The sequence below is a fragment of the Arachis hypogaea genome, chromosome 7 (assembly GCF_003086295.3).
Source record: "Arachis hypogaea cultivar Tifrunner chromosome 7, arahy.Tifrunner.gnm2.J5K5, whole genome shotgun sequence".
NCBI classification, from domain to species: domain Eukaryota; kingdom Viridiplantae; phylum Streptophyta; class Magnoliopsida; order Fabales; family Fabaceae; genus Arachis; species Arachis hypogaea.
The window spans coordinates 70,851,616-70,865,457 of NC_092042.1; the positions used below are offsets into that span (position 1 = coordinate 70,851,616).

The 13,842-nt window shown below is 38.5% G+C and overlaps 1 non-coding gene across 1 annotated transcript; it reads left to right on the forward strand.

Moving 5' to 3' along the window:
• Positions 1–8,290: 8,290 nt before the first annotated feature.
• LOC112704355 (small nucleolar RNA R71) lies at positions 8,291–8,398 on the forward strand. Its single transcript, XR_003154983.1, has one exon. It is a non-coding gene; the product is annotated as a small nucleolar RNA R71 (small nucleolar RNA).
• The last annotated feature ends 5,444 nt before the right edge of the window (positions 8,399–13,842 follow it).

Genomic DNA, 13,842 nt, shown 5'->3' on the forward strand with positions numbered 1-13,842 from the left:
CTCACAGGCCATTGATGAGACCCATAATGGCTGCTTCCGTTGGTAGACTTTGTATGTCCAGGCATGCTTTGTTGAACCTCTCCATGTAGTTACGAAGACTCTCCCGATCTTCTTGCTTGATCCCTGATAGGCTTGGGGTGTGTTTGGCTTTGTCCTTCTGGATGGAAAATTGGGCAAGAAATTTCTTGGTCAGGTCGTCGAAACTTGTAATGGATCTGGGGGGCAAAGTGTTGAACCACTTAATTGCTGTCTTTGTTAGGGTTGTTGGGAAGGCTTTGCATCGAATAGCGTCCGAGGCATCGGTGAGATACATTCTACTTCTGAAATTGCTGAGGTGATGGCTTGGATCCGATGTGCCATCATACGGGGTCATGTCGGGAGCTTTGATGTCCTTTGGGACTTTGGCTTTCATTATCTCTTTAGTGAATGGATCTTGATCTTTGTGGGAACTGTCTTCAAGATCAGGCTAGATGTTTTTTGTTTTAAGGTTGGCTTCGAGCTTTAGGAGCTTGTTCTCTAACTCTCGGCGTCGCCTAGTTTCCCTCTGAAGGTCCCTCTCGGCTTCCCGTTGATGATCGGCCTCATTTTCAAGCCGTTTGAGGTGATCTTGTTGAGCTTGAAGTGCCTCCATGATTTCTGTAGTTGGCGAATTCTTGTCTTTGTTTGGTTGAGAAGTATCGTTTGGTGTAGTGTCCGCGTTCTTATTCGGCGTCCTATTTTCTAGATCAGAGTCGTGGTTGTTGTCAAGGTTGTCCGCCATGATGATGGGATGACTTCCAGGTTCCCCGGAAATGGCGCCAATGTTCCGAAGGTTACCTGAAACTGTAGGTCGATCTCGGACGAGATCATCCATTGTGGTCGGAGCTGATGTGCCCAACTTTGTTGGACTTGATGGAGTGGCTGATCCTTCGTTACCGGAGGGTGGTGGTACCTACAAGAGACTGCGATGCTTAAGTTAGCACATGCTTTAGGCAGGTTTTTAGTAGAATCAGAGTATGAGTTATACCTGGGTGATCCAGTGTATTTATAATAGTGTGGAGTGACCTTTATAGAGATAAGATAGTTATCGTATCTTATCTTTGAGTGAAGTTATCTTATCTTTTTAGGGAACCGCCTTATCTTTCTAGGCTCTGGCTGCCTTTAGATTTGGGTCGTGTTCCTTTGTTTTGGCCCACTTGGGCCTTTGTAGTGATTTGGCCAAACTCTTTGGGAAGAGGTCGGGTGATTCTGACCATAAGTGGTCGGTCAACTTCGTCTTTTATCAGCCCGGGTCCAACAACTCGACCCAGGGCATGAACAGCTACTATCTTCTCCCAACTTGTTTTGAAAGATTCACTTTGTTCCCGTCACCTTCTTCCCATTAGAGCTTGGAACTAGTGAATACACTTCATTTTTTGCAAATTGAATCAGCTCTTCTTCGAATGCTTTAACCTAAGATGGATCTTCAAGAGCTTCCTTTACTATTTATGGTTCGATTTGAGAAATGAAGGCAAGATTATTTTGTTCCATCCTCCTTCTATTTGAGGATCTACTGGTGACACCTTATAACGGATATCCAATAATGAACTCTTATGGATAATTCTTCAAGAATTTCCTTTCTCTTGGTTTGGGAGACTTGGGATGAGATTCAAATAGAAATTAATTTCATTGGCTGTCTCGTGCACGAAATTGTGATTCACACTTTTCACAACTCTGGTACAACTAACTAGCAAGTGCACTGGGTCGTCCAAGTAATACAACCTTACGCGAGTAAGGGTCGATCCCACAGAGATTGTCGGCTTGAAACAAGCTATCGTCATCCTGCAAATCTTAGTCAGGCGGATTCAATTGGTTATGAGTTTTGATAATTGAAAGATAAATAAAACGTAAATTAAAATAAAGGTACTTATGTAATTCATTGGTGGAAATTTCAGATAAGCGTTTGGAGATGCTTTGTTGCTTCTAAACATTTGCTTTCCTATTGTCTTCATCGAATCATGCGTGCTCCCTTCCATGGCAAGCTGCATGTTGGTGAATCACCGTTGTCAATGGCTACCATCCATCTTTTCAGTGAAAATGGTCCAGCTACGGTTTCTATATGGCTAATCAACTGTCGGATTTCTCGTCTCTGATGAAAAATACCAGGCACAGCTACCACATGGCTAATCATCTGTCGGTTCTCACTTGTGTCGGAATAGGATCTCTCTATTCTTTTGCACACTGTCACTGTGCTCAACATTCGTGAGTTTGAAGCTCGTCACAGTCATCTGGTCCCAGATCCTACTCGGAATACCACAGACAAGGTTCAGACTTTTCGGATCTCCGGAATGATGCCAATTGGTTCTAGCCTATACCACAAAGGTCCTAATCTCACAGATTCGAATGCTCTATTTTCAGGATAGGCAAGTCAAATCCGGGGATCAGAGACCTAAGAGACTATACTCCGGCTGTCATCCATTGACTACGTTGAACATCATGTAGACCGCTTGTCGTTGTCAGGCACACGGATCTTGGCTAAGCGAGTAACAAAGATAGTGGGTGATTGTCATGGGTCACCCATTCATTCTGACTTAAATGAATTAAGTATGAGAGTATATCTTGGAGAAGAAGTAAGCTTGAATTGAAAAAGAAACAATAGTATGTGCATTAATTCATGAAGAATAGCAGAGCTCCGCACCTTAATCTATGAGGTGTAGAAACTCCACTGTTGAAAAATACATAAGAGAAAAAGGTCTAGGCATGGCCGAATGGCCAGCCTCCCCAAATGTGAAAAATTGCATAAAAGTCTGAAAGAAGGATGCAATACAATAGTCAAAAGTGCTATTTATATTAAACTAGTTACTAAAGATTATAGAAAATAAGTAACTAAGTGCAGATAGTGCAGAAATCCACTTTCGGGGTCCACTTGGTGTGTACTTGGGCTGAGCATTAAGCTTTACACATGCATAGGCTTTTTCTGAAGTTAAACGCCAGCTTGGATGCCAGTTTGGGCGTTTAACTCCCGTTCTGGTGCCAGTTCTAGCGTTTTACGCTAGAAAATAGTCTCTGGTAGGCGTTTTAATGCCAGTTTGGGCCATCAAATCTCGAAAAAAGTATGAACTATTATACATTGCTGGAAAGCCCAAGATGTTAGCTTTCCATCCCAATTGAGAACGCACAAATTTGACTTATTTAGCTCCAAAAAAATGCGTTTGAGCTCAGGGAGGTCAGATCCAACAGCATTTGCAGTCCTTTCTCAACCTCTGAATCAGAATTTTGCTCAGGTCCCTCAACTTCAGTCAAAAAATACCTGAAATTATAGAAAACACACAAACTCATAGTAAAGTCCAGAAATGTGATTTTTGCCTAAAAACTAATAAAATTATAATAAAAAGTAACTAAAACATACTAAAAACTATGTAAAAACAATGCCAAAAAGCATATAAATTATCCGCTCATCACAACACCAAACTTAAATTGTTGCTTGTCCCCAATCAACTAAAAACAAAATAGGATAAAAAGAAGAGAACATACACTAAATTTCAAAATATCAATAAAGCTTAGTTTCAATTAGATGAGCGGGACTAGTAGCTTTTTGCTTCTGAACAGTTTTGGCATCTCACTTTATCCTTTGAAGTTCAGAATGATTGGCATCCATAGGAACTCAGAATTCAGATAGTGTTATTGATTCTCCTAGTTTAGTATGTTGATTCTTGAGCACAACTACTTTATGAGTCATGGCCGTGACCCTTAGCATTTTGTTTTCTAGTATTACCACCAGATACATAAATGCCACGGACACATAACTGGGTAAACCTTTTCAGATTATGACTCAGCTTTGCTAGAGTTCCCAGTTAGAGGTGCCTATAGTTCTTAAGCACACTCTTTTTGCTTTGGATCATAACTTTTACCACTCAGTCTCAAACTTTTCACTTAGACCTTCATGACACAAGCACATGGTTAGGGACAGCTTGATTTAGCCACTTAGGCCAGGATTTTATTCCTTTGCGCCCTCCTATCCACTAATGCTCAAAGCCTTGGATCCTATTTACCATTGCCTTTTAGTTTAAAGGGTTACTGGCTTTTTTCTCTTGCCTTTTGGTTTAAAGAGCTATTGGCTTTTTCTGCTTGCTTTTTCTTTTTCTTTCTTTTTTTTATTTTTCACCAAAAATTATTTTTTTCGCAAGCTTTGTGTTTTTCACTGCTTTTTCTTGCTTCAAGAATCAATTTTATAATTTTTCAGATTATCAATAACATTTCTCTTTTTTCATTATTCTTTAAAGAGCCAACAATTTTTACATTCATAAACTTCACTATAAAAAATATGCACTGTTCAAGCATTCATTCAGAAAATAAAAAGATAGAATTCGAAATTCATGTACTTCTTTTTCTTTTTCAGAAAACATTTTTCATTTAAGAAAGGTGAAAGATTCGTGGAACATTCATAGCTTTAAGACATAGACACTAAACACTAATGATCATGTAATGAAGACACAAACATAGTCAAAACATAAAGCATAAAAACCGAAACTAGAAAAGAAAATAGACAAGGAGATTAAAGAACGGGTCCACCTTAGTGATGGTGGCTTCTTCTTCCTCTTGAAGAACCAATGGAGTTCTTGAGCTCCTCTATGTCTCTTCCTTGCCTTTGTTGCTCCTCTCTCATAGCCTTTTGGTTCTCTCTGATTTCATGGAGGATGATGGAGTACTCTTGGTGCTCCGGTCTTAGTTGCTCCCTGTTGGAACCAATTCTCCTAAAAAGGTGTTGAGTTGCTCCCAATAGTTGTGTGGAGGAAAATGCATCCCTTAAGGCATCTCAGGGATTTCTTGATGAGGGGCTTTCTCATGCTCTTGTTGAGGTCCATGAGTGGGCTCTCTTGTTAGCTCCATCCTTTTTTTAGTTATGGGCTTGTCTGCTTCAATGAGGATGTCTTCCTCTATGACAATTCCAGCTGAATTGCATAGGTGATAGATGAGATGAGGGAAGGCTAACCTTGCCAAAGTGGAGGGCTTGTCAGCCACCTTGTATAGTTCTAGAGGTATGATCTCATGAACTTCTATTTCCTCTCTAATCATGATACTATGGATCATGATAGCCCGATCCACAGTTACTTCGGACCGGTTGCTAGTAGGAATGATAGAGTGTTGGATGAACTCCAACCATCCTCTAGCCACGGGTTTGAGGTCGGGCCTTCTCAGTTGAACCAACTTGCCTTTGGAGTCTCTCTTCCATTGGGCTCCTTCCACACAGATATCCATGAGGACTTGGTCCAACCTTTGATCAAAATTGACCCTTCTAGTGAAAGGATGAGGATCTCCTTGCATCATTGGCAAGTTGAATGCCAACCTCATAGTTTTTGGACTGAAATCCAAGTATTTCCCCCCGAACCATTGTGAGCCAATTCTTTGGGTTCGGGTTCACACTTTGATCATGGTTCTTAGTGATCCATGCATTAGCATAAAACTCTTGAACCATTAAGATTCCGACTTGTTAGATGGGGTTGGTGAGAACTTCCCAACCTCTTCTCCGAACCTCACGTCGGATCTCTGGATATTCACTCTTTTTGAGCATGAAGGGGACCTCGGGGATCACCTTTTTCATGGCCACAACTTCATAGAAGTGGTCTTGATAGACCTTTGAGATGAATCTCTCCATCTCTCATGGCTCGGAGGTGGAAACAACTGCCTTTCCTTTCCTCTTTCTAGAGGTTTCTCCAGCCATAAGTGCCATTAATGGTTATGGAAAAACAAAAAGCAGAGCTTTTTCCCACACCAAACTTTAAAGGTTTGCTTGACCTCGAGCAAAAGAAGAAAGAAAGGAGGAGAAGAAGAAGAAGAAATGGAGGATATAGAATGGTAGGAATGGTTCGGCCAATGGGGTGATGAAGTATTTGTGATGTGTGAAAGTGGAGGAGTAAGGAGGGGTATTTATAGGGTAAGGGAAAGGGGGAATCCGTGTGAAAAGTGGTGGGTTTGGGAGGGAAATGTTTTGAATTTAAATGGTGAGGTAGGTGGGGTTTTATGATGTTTTTTTTTTTGGAATAGTGGATGGATGTGAGTGGTGAAGAGATTATGGAGAAGAGGGTAGGATTTAATAGGTGAATGGTGTTTGGGGAAGAGTGTTATAGAAAGGTGTGAAGAGGAAAGAGAGTGAGTTGGGGTAGGTAGGGATCCTGTGGGGTCTACAGATCCTGAGGTGTCAAGGGTTTCTCATCCCTGCACCATTCTGGCGTGTAAACCCCCTTGAGAGCCCTTTCTAGCGTTTAAACGCCAGTCTGCTGCCTTTCCTGGCTTTAAACGCCAGGCTGATGCCCCCCTTTTGGCGTTTAATGCCAGCCAGACACCAGACACCCTTTTCTGGTATTAAACGTTAGTATGTCTGCCAATTCTGGCATTTAACACCCAGAATACTACCAGACTGCGCATTAAACACCCATTCTGCTATCCTTACTGCCGTTTAAACGCCAGTAAGTCTGTCCGCCAGGGTGTGCTATTTTTAATGCTATTTTTTATTCCGCTTTAATTCTGCAGCTGTTTTTGTGACTCCACATGATCATCAACCTAAAGAAAACATAAAATAATAATGGAAATTGAAATGGAAAAGTAATTAACATAGATAAATAAAATTGGGTAACCTCCCAACAAGCGCTTCTTTAATGTCAATAGCTTGACAGGAAGCTCTTACAGAGCTTCACAGGTACTCAGAGCATGATTGTGGCTTCCCAACACCAAACTTAGATTTTGAATGTGGGGGCTCTGCTTGACTCTGTATAGAGAGAATTGGATGAAGCTTTTCATGCTTCTTCTCCATGTTTACAGAGGAAGATCCTTGAGCCTTAAACACAAGGTAGTCCTCATTCAATTGAAGGACTAACTCTCCTCTGTCCATATCAATCACAGCTCTTGCTGTGGTTAGGAAGGGTCTTCCAAGGATGATAGATTCATCATCATCCTTTCCAGTGTCTAGGATTATGAAGTCAGCAGGGATGTAAAGGCCTTCAACCTTCACTAAGACGTCCTCTACAAGTTCGTAAGCCTGTTTCATTGATTTGTCTGCCATCTCTAGTGATATTCTTGCAGCTTGTACCTCAAAGATCCCTAGTTTCTCTATTACAGAGAGTGGCATAAGGTTTTTACCTGACCCAAGGTCACACAGAGCCTTCTCAAAGGTCATGGTGCCTATGGTACAAGGTTTTAAGAACCTTCCGGGATCCGATTTCTTCTAAGGTAATTTCTGCTGAACCAAGGCATTCAATTCATTGATGAGCAATGGAGGTTCATCCTCCCAAGTCTCATTACCAATTAACTTGGCATTCAGCTTCATGATTGCTCCTAGATACTGAACAACTTGCTCTTCAAAAATATCTTCATCCTCTTCAGTGGAAGAATACTCATCAGAGCTTATGAATAGCAGTAGTAAGTTTAGTGGAATCTCTATGGTCTCTGTATGAGCCTCCTATTCCTTTGGTTCCTCATTAGGGAACTCCTTAGTGGTCAGTGGACGTCCATTGAGGTCTTCCTCACTGGAAATCACTGCCTCTTCCTCCTCTATAGGTTCGACCACTTTGGATATATTGATGGCCTTGCATTCTCTCTTTGGATTCTCTTCTTTATTACTTGGGAGAGTACTATGAGGTATTTCAGTAACTCTTTTACTTAGCTGATCCACTTGTGTCTCCAAATTTCTGCTGGAGGACCTTGTTTCAGTCATGAAACTGAGAGTGGTCTTAGATAGATCAGAGACTATGGTTGCTAAGCCAGAGAGGCTTTGCTCAGAATTCTCTGTCTGTTGTTGAGAAGATGATGGAAAAGGCTTGCTATTGCCAAACCTATTTCTCCCACCATTATTATTTTTGAAGCCTTGTTGAGGCTTCTGTTGATCCTTCCATGAGAAATCTGGATGATTTCTCCATGAAGGATTATAGGTGTTTCCATAGGATTCTCCCATGTAATTCACCTATTCCATTGTAGGATTATCAGGATCATAAGCTTCTCCTTCAGAGGAGGCTTCGTTAGTATTGTCGGATGCAGCTTGCAATCCAGTCAGATTCTGAGAAATCATATTGACTTGCTGAGTTAATATTTTGTTCTGAGCCAATATGGCATTCAGAGTATTAATCTCAAGAACTCCTTTCTTCTGAGTCATCCCATTATTCATAGGATTTCTTTCAGAAGTGTACATGGACTGGTTATTTGCAACTATCTCAATGAATTCCTAGGCTTCTATAGGGGTTTTCTTCAGATGAAGAGATCCACCAGCAGAGTGGTCCAATGACATCTTGGACAATTCAGATAGACCATCATAGAATATACATAAGATGCTCCATTCTGGAAGCATGTCAGAAGGACATCTTCTGATCAATTGCTTGTATCTTTCCCAAGCTTCATAGAGGGATTCACCTTCCTTCTGTCTAAAGGTTTGGACTTCCACTCTAAGCTTGCTCATCCTTTGAGGTGAAAAGAATTTGGCCAAGAAAGCAGTGACCAACTTATCCCAAGAGTTTAGGCTTTCTCTAGCTTGTGAGTCCAATAATATCATAGCTCTGTCTCTTACAGCAAAGGGGAAAAGCATAAGTCTGTAGACCTCGGGATCAACTCCATTGGTCTTAACAGTATCACAGATCTGCAAGAATTCAGCTAAGAACTGATGAGGATCTTCCAATGGAAGTCCATGAAACTTGCAATTCTGCTGCATTAGAGAAACTAATTGAGGCTTAAGCTTAAAGTTGTTTGCTCTAATGGCAGGAATTGAGATACTTCTTCCATAGAAGTTGGAAGTTGGTGTAGTATAGTCACCAAGCATCTTCCTCGCATCTCTAGCATTGTTGTTGGGTTCGGCTGACATGTCTACTTCTTTATCGAGATTTTCTGTAAGGTACTCTCCGAAGTGTTGTGCTTTAGCTTCTCTTAGCTTCCTCTTCAGAGTCCTTTCAGGTTCAGGATCAGTTTCAACAAGAACGTCCTTATCCTTGTTTCTACTCATATGAAAAAGAAGAGAACAAAGGGAGTAGTGGAATCCTCTATGTCACAGTATAGAGATTCCTTTATGTGAGTATAAGAATAAAAGAATAGAAGAAGGAGAAGAGAGAGGAGATGAGTAATTCGAACAGAGAGAAGAGATAGGGATTCGAATTATGAGTAGAAGAGAAGTGTTAGTGATTAAATAAAATAAATTGAAAGAGATGAGAGAGAGAGTGTTCAAATTTTAAAAGAGGGAAAAGCAAAATATTTTTATTTTTATTTAATTAATTAAGTTAGTTTCGAAAATATTAAGAGAAATAAAATAAAATTAGAATTTAAAACAATTAGTTAATTAAAAAGAATTTTGAAAAAGTGGTGGGTGATTTTCGAAAATTGGAAGTGGAAAAGTGGTTAGATGGTTTTGAAAAAGATAAGAAATAGTAATTAGTTGAAAAAGATTTGAAAATAATTTTGAAAAGATAAGAAGTTAAAAAAAGATTTTGAAATTAAAATTTTAAAAAGACATGATTGGAATTTATTTTGAAAAGGAATTGAAAAGAAATTAAAAAAATTTGATTTTTAAAATTAAAATTGATGACTTAACTAACAAGAAACTAAAAGATATGATTCTAGAATTTTAAAGATTGAACCTTTCTTAACAAGAAAGTAACAAACTTGAAATTTTTGAATCAAAACATTAATTGTTAACAAGGACTTTCGAAAATATAACATAAAATTAAGAAAAAGATTTTGAAAAATTAGTTTTAAAATTTTCGAAAATATTAAAAGAAAAATGACAAAGATTTTGAAAAAAATCTTTTTGACTTGACTAACAAGAAACAACTAAATTTTAAAAATTTTTGACCAAGTCAACTCAAAATTTCGAAAATTATGAGAAGAATAAGGAAAAGATTTTTTTTTTACTTTTGAATTTTTAATGAGGAGAGAGAAAAACAACAAAATGAAACAAAACATAAAAATTTAAGATCAAAACAAAGAATGCATGCAAGAACACTTTGAATATCAAGATGAATACCAAGAACACTTTGAAGATCATGATGAACATCAAGAATATATTTTTGAAAATTTTTTTAAAAAAGAAAGACATGCAAGACACCAAACTTAAGAACTTTTGTACTAGGGACACTAACAATTCGAAAATGCACCAGAAAAATAAGAAAAGACACAAAACAAGAAAAATTAAAGATCAAACAAGGAAAATCATCAAGAACAACTTGAAGATCAAAGAAGAACACAATGCATGAATTTTTGAAAATATAAGAAAAACTAAAAACATGCAGTTGACACCAAACTTAAAATTTGACACTAGACTCAAAAAAGAAACACAATTTTTTTGTTTTATGATTTTATTAATTTTTTTTGAAAAACTTTTTGAAAAGAAAATAAAGGTTGAAACAAGAAAGAAGGTTACCTAATCTAAGTAACAAGATGAACCGTCAGTTGTCCAAACTCGAACAATCTCCGGCAACGGTGCCAAAAACTTGGTGCACAGAATTGTGATTCACACTTTTCACAACTCCGGTACAACTAACCAGCAAATGCACTAGGTCGTCCAAGTAATAAAACCTTACACGAGTAAGGGTCGATCCCACGGAGTTTGCCGGCTTAAATCAAGCTATGGTCATCCTATAAATCTTAGTCAGGCAGATTCAATTGGTTATGAGTTTTGATAATTGAAAGATAAATAAAACGTAAATTAAAATAAAGGTACTTCTGTAATTCATTGGTGAGAATTTCAGATAAGCGTTTGGAGATGCTTTGTTGCTTCTGAACCTCTGCTTTCCTATTGTCTTCATCAATCATGTGTGCTCCCTTCTATGGCAAGCTGTATGTTGGTGGATCACCCTTGTCAATGGCTACCATCCATCCTCTCAGTGAAAATGGTCCAGCTACGGTTTCTGTACGGCTAATCAACTGTCGAATTTCTCGTCTCGGATGAAAAATACCAGACACAGCTGCCGCACGGCTAATCATCTGCAGGTTCTCACTTGTGTCGGAATAGGATCTCTCTATCCTTTTGCACACTGCCACTGCGCCCAACATTCGTGAGTTTGAAGCTCAACACTGTCATCCCGTCCCAGATCCTACTCAGAATACCACAGACAAGATTTAGCCTTTCCAGATCTCAAGAATGTTGCCAATTGGTTCTAGCCTATACCACAAAGGTTTTAATCTCACGGATTCGAATGCTCTGTTGTCAGGAAAGGCAAGTCAAATACGTGGATCAAAGACCCAAGAGACTATACTCCGGCTGTCGTCCAATGACTACGTTGATCATCATGTAGACCGCTTGTGGCTGTCAGGCACGCAGATCTTGGCTAAGCGAGTAACGAAGATAGCGGGTGATTGTCACGGGTCACCCCTTCATTCTGACTTAACTGAATTAAGTACGAGAGTATATCTTGGAGAAGAAGTAAGCATGAAGTGAAAGAGAAACAATAGTACTTGCATTAATTCATGAAGAATAATAGAGCTCCTCACCTTAATCTATGAGGTGTAGAAACTCCACCATTGGAAAATACATAAGAGAACCCCAAATGTGAAAAATCACATAAAAGTCTGAAAGAAGGATGAAATACAATAGTCAAAAGTGCTATTTATACTAAACTAGTTACTAAGGATTATAGAAAATAAGTAACTAAGTACAGATAGTGCAAAAATTCACCTTCGGGGCCCACTTGGTGTGTACTTGGGCTGAGCATTGAACTTTACACGTGCATAGTCTTTTTCTAGAGTTAAACACCAGCTTGGATGCCACTTTGGGCGTTTAACTCCCGTTCTGGTGCCAGTTCCGGCGTTTTATGCCATAAAATGGCCTTTAGTAGGCGTTTTAATGCCAGTTTGGGCTATCAAATCTTGGAAAAAGTATAGACTATTAAATATTTCTGGAAAGCCCAAGATGTTAGCCTTCCAGCCCAATTGAGAATGCGACAATTGGACTTTTGTAGCTCCAGAAAAATGCGTTTGAGTGTAGGGAGGTCAGAATCCAATAGCATTTGCAGTCCTTTCTCAGCCTCTGAATCAGATTTTTGCTCAAGTCCCTCAACTTCAGCCAAAAAATACCTGAAATTACAGAAAAAAAACACAAACTCATAGTAAAGTCTAGAAATGTGAATTTTGTATAAAAACTAATAAAAATATAATAAAAAGTAACTAAAACATACTAAAAACTATGTAAAAACAATGCCAAAAAGCGTATAAATTATCCGCTCATCACTATCTTTTTAGAATTTTTTGCAGAAGTGAGAGATAATACTAGTTTTTCTCCTGCAGAATAATCTGCATTATATAAATCCGGTACAACTTGCTTAAATTCTATTTTATCTTGAACTTGTGCTTCGTTTTGGTTATTCTCAGCTAAGTTACCTGCATCAACATCTTCTACAATACTTGGGGCAGAATTAAAATTGCAGAAAGTAACATGCTTGGTCTCTTCAATGGTACTAGATTCTTTGAGATATACTCTATAAGCCTTATTAGAGGTTGAATATCTTAAAAAAGTACATTCATATGACTTTGGATCAAAATTTTCAACATTGTATTTTGTATTCAAAACAAAGCATTTAAATCCAAAGACATGAAAGTTTTTTAGGTTTGGAGGAGTTCCTTTTGATGTAAGAGCATCATAAGTATCTTTTCTTCATTATTCTTATGATGATTCATTGATTTTTTTTAGAGGAATTAGGTGATTTATATCTTAATCGATGCTACTTTAAGTTGTTGTGGTCTTTTAATGATTTCAGGTAGCATTGAATGAAGATTTGGCAAGAAGTGAGAAGGAGGAAAGCAAGAGTGGTAATCTGATGAGTCCATATTTGATGGTATATTTTCACTCAATTTGGATGGATTCTAGCACATGAACTCACACTTAAGCACCAAAATAGCATACTTTTGTGTTTTGTCCCCAATTTGACTATAAATGTGAAAACATGCAATTTTGTGCCTAAGTTGAGTAATTTAATCCCACTATTATGCCATTCGATGCCGTGATATATTTTGTGAGTGATTTCAGGTCAATTAGGTAAGAATGGATAGCCAAAAGTGGAAGAAAGCATGTACAAGGGAGAAAACATGAAGAAAGCAAGGAAAAGCACACACAGCGAAGTGTGCGTGCGCACAAGTAAGCGTGCGTATGCACAAGAAAGAATTTTGATGTGTGCGTGCTCACAACCATCTGTGCATACGCACAGGTCAACATTCAGCCAAGTGGGCGGACGCACACGTCTGTGCGTCCGCACAGGTCCCTGCACGTGATTCCATTAATGAAGTGCGTGCCTTACGATTTTTGAGGCCTCCTAGCCATTTTGGGATACTTGGATGCTAATTTTGGAGTGCTATATAAAGGGAATTCAACACATATGAAAAGGACACTTTCATTAGATTAGATTAGGTAGAAAATACATTAGGAGTAGGAGTAGGAGTAGAGTAGAAAATTCTCTATTAGGGTTTAATTTCCATCTCCATTGTAGCATTTTATAGAAGCTTTGATTTTGGATTTTGCTTCTTTAATTGTAAGTACTCTCAATTTCCTCTTCAATTATAGCACATTTACTTTCATTTGCTTTGGTTCAAGTTACTTGTTTATAATTGCAATTTTGATTTTCTTGAAGTTTTGATTGATGAATTTAATGTTTCATGCGTTCTTTATGTTTGTTTGAATGTTTATTATTGATTTTGTGCATAGTTGGTTATAGCTTTCTAATTTTCCTAGCAATTTTCCATGTTTTGGTTTTATGCACACAAGGTGCTTGTGAAAATGCCAACCTTAGAGTTTGAGTAGATTTTCACACCTTGACTTGTGGTTTGAGTTCCCAGGATACTAGAGTCATAATGTCTGACATTTAGTGATAATTCTTAGGGAGTTAGTTGACTCTTGTTTCCATTGACGCTAGCTTTTTATCA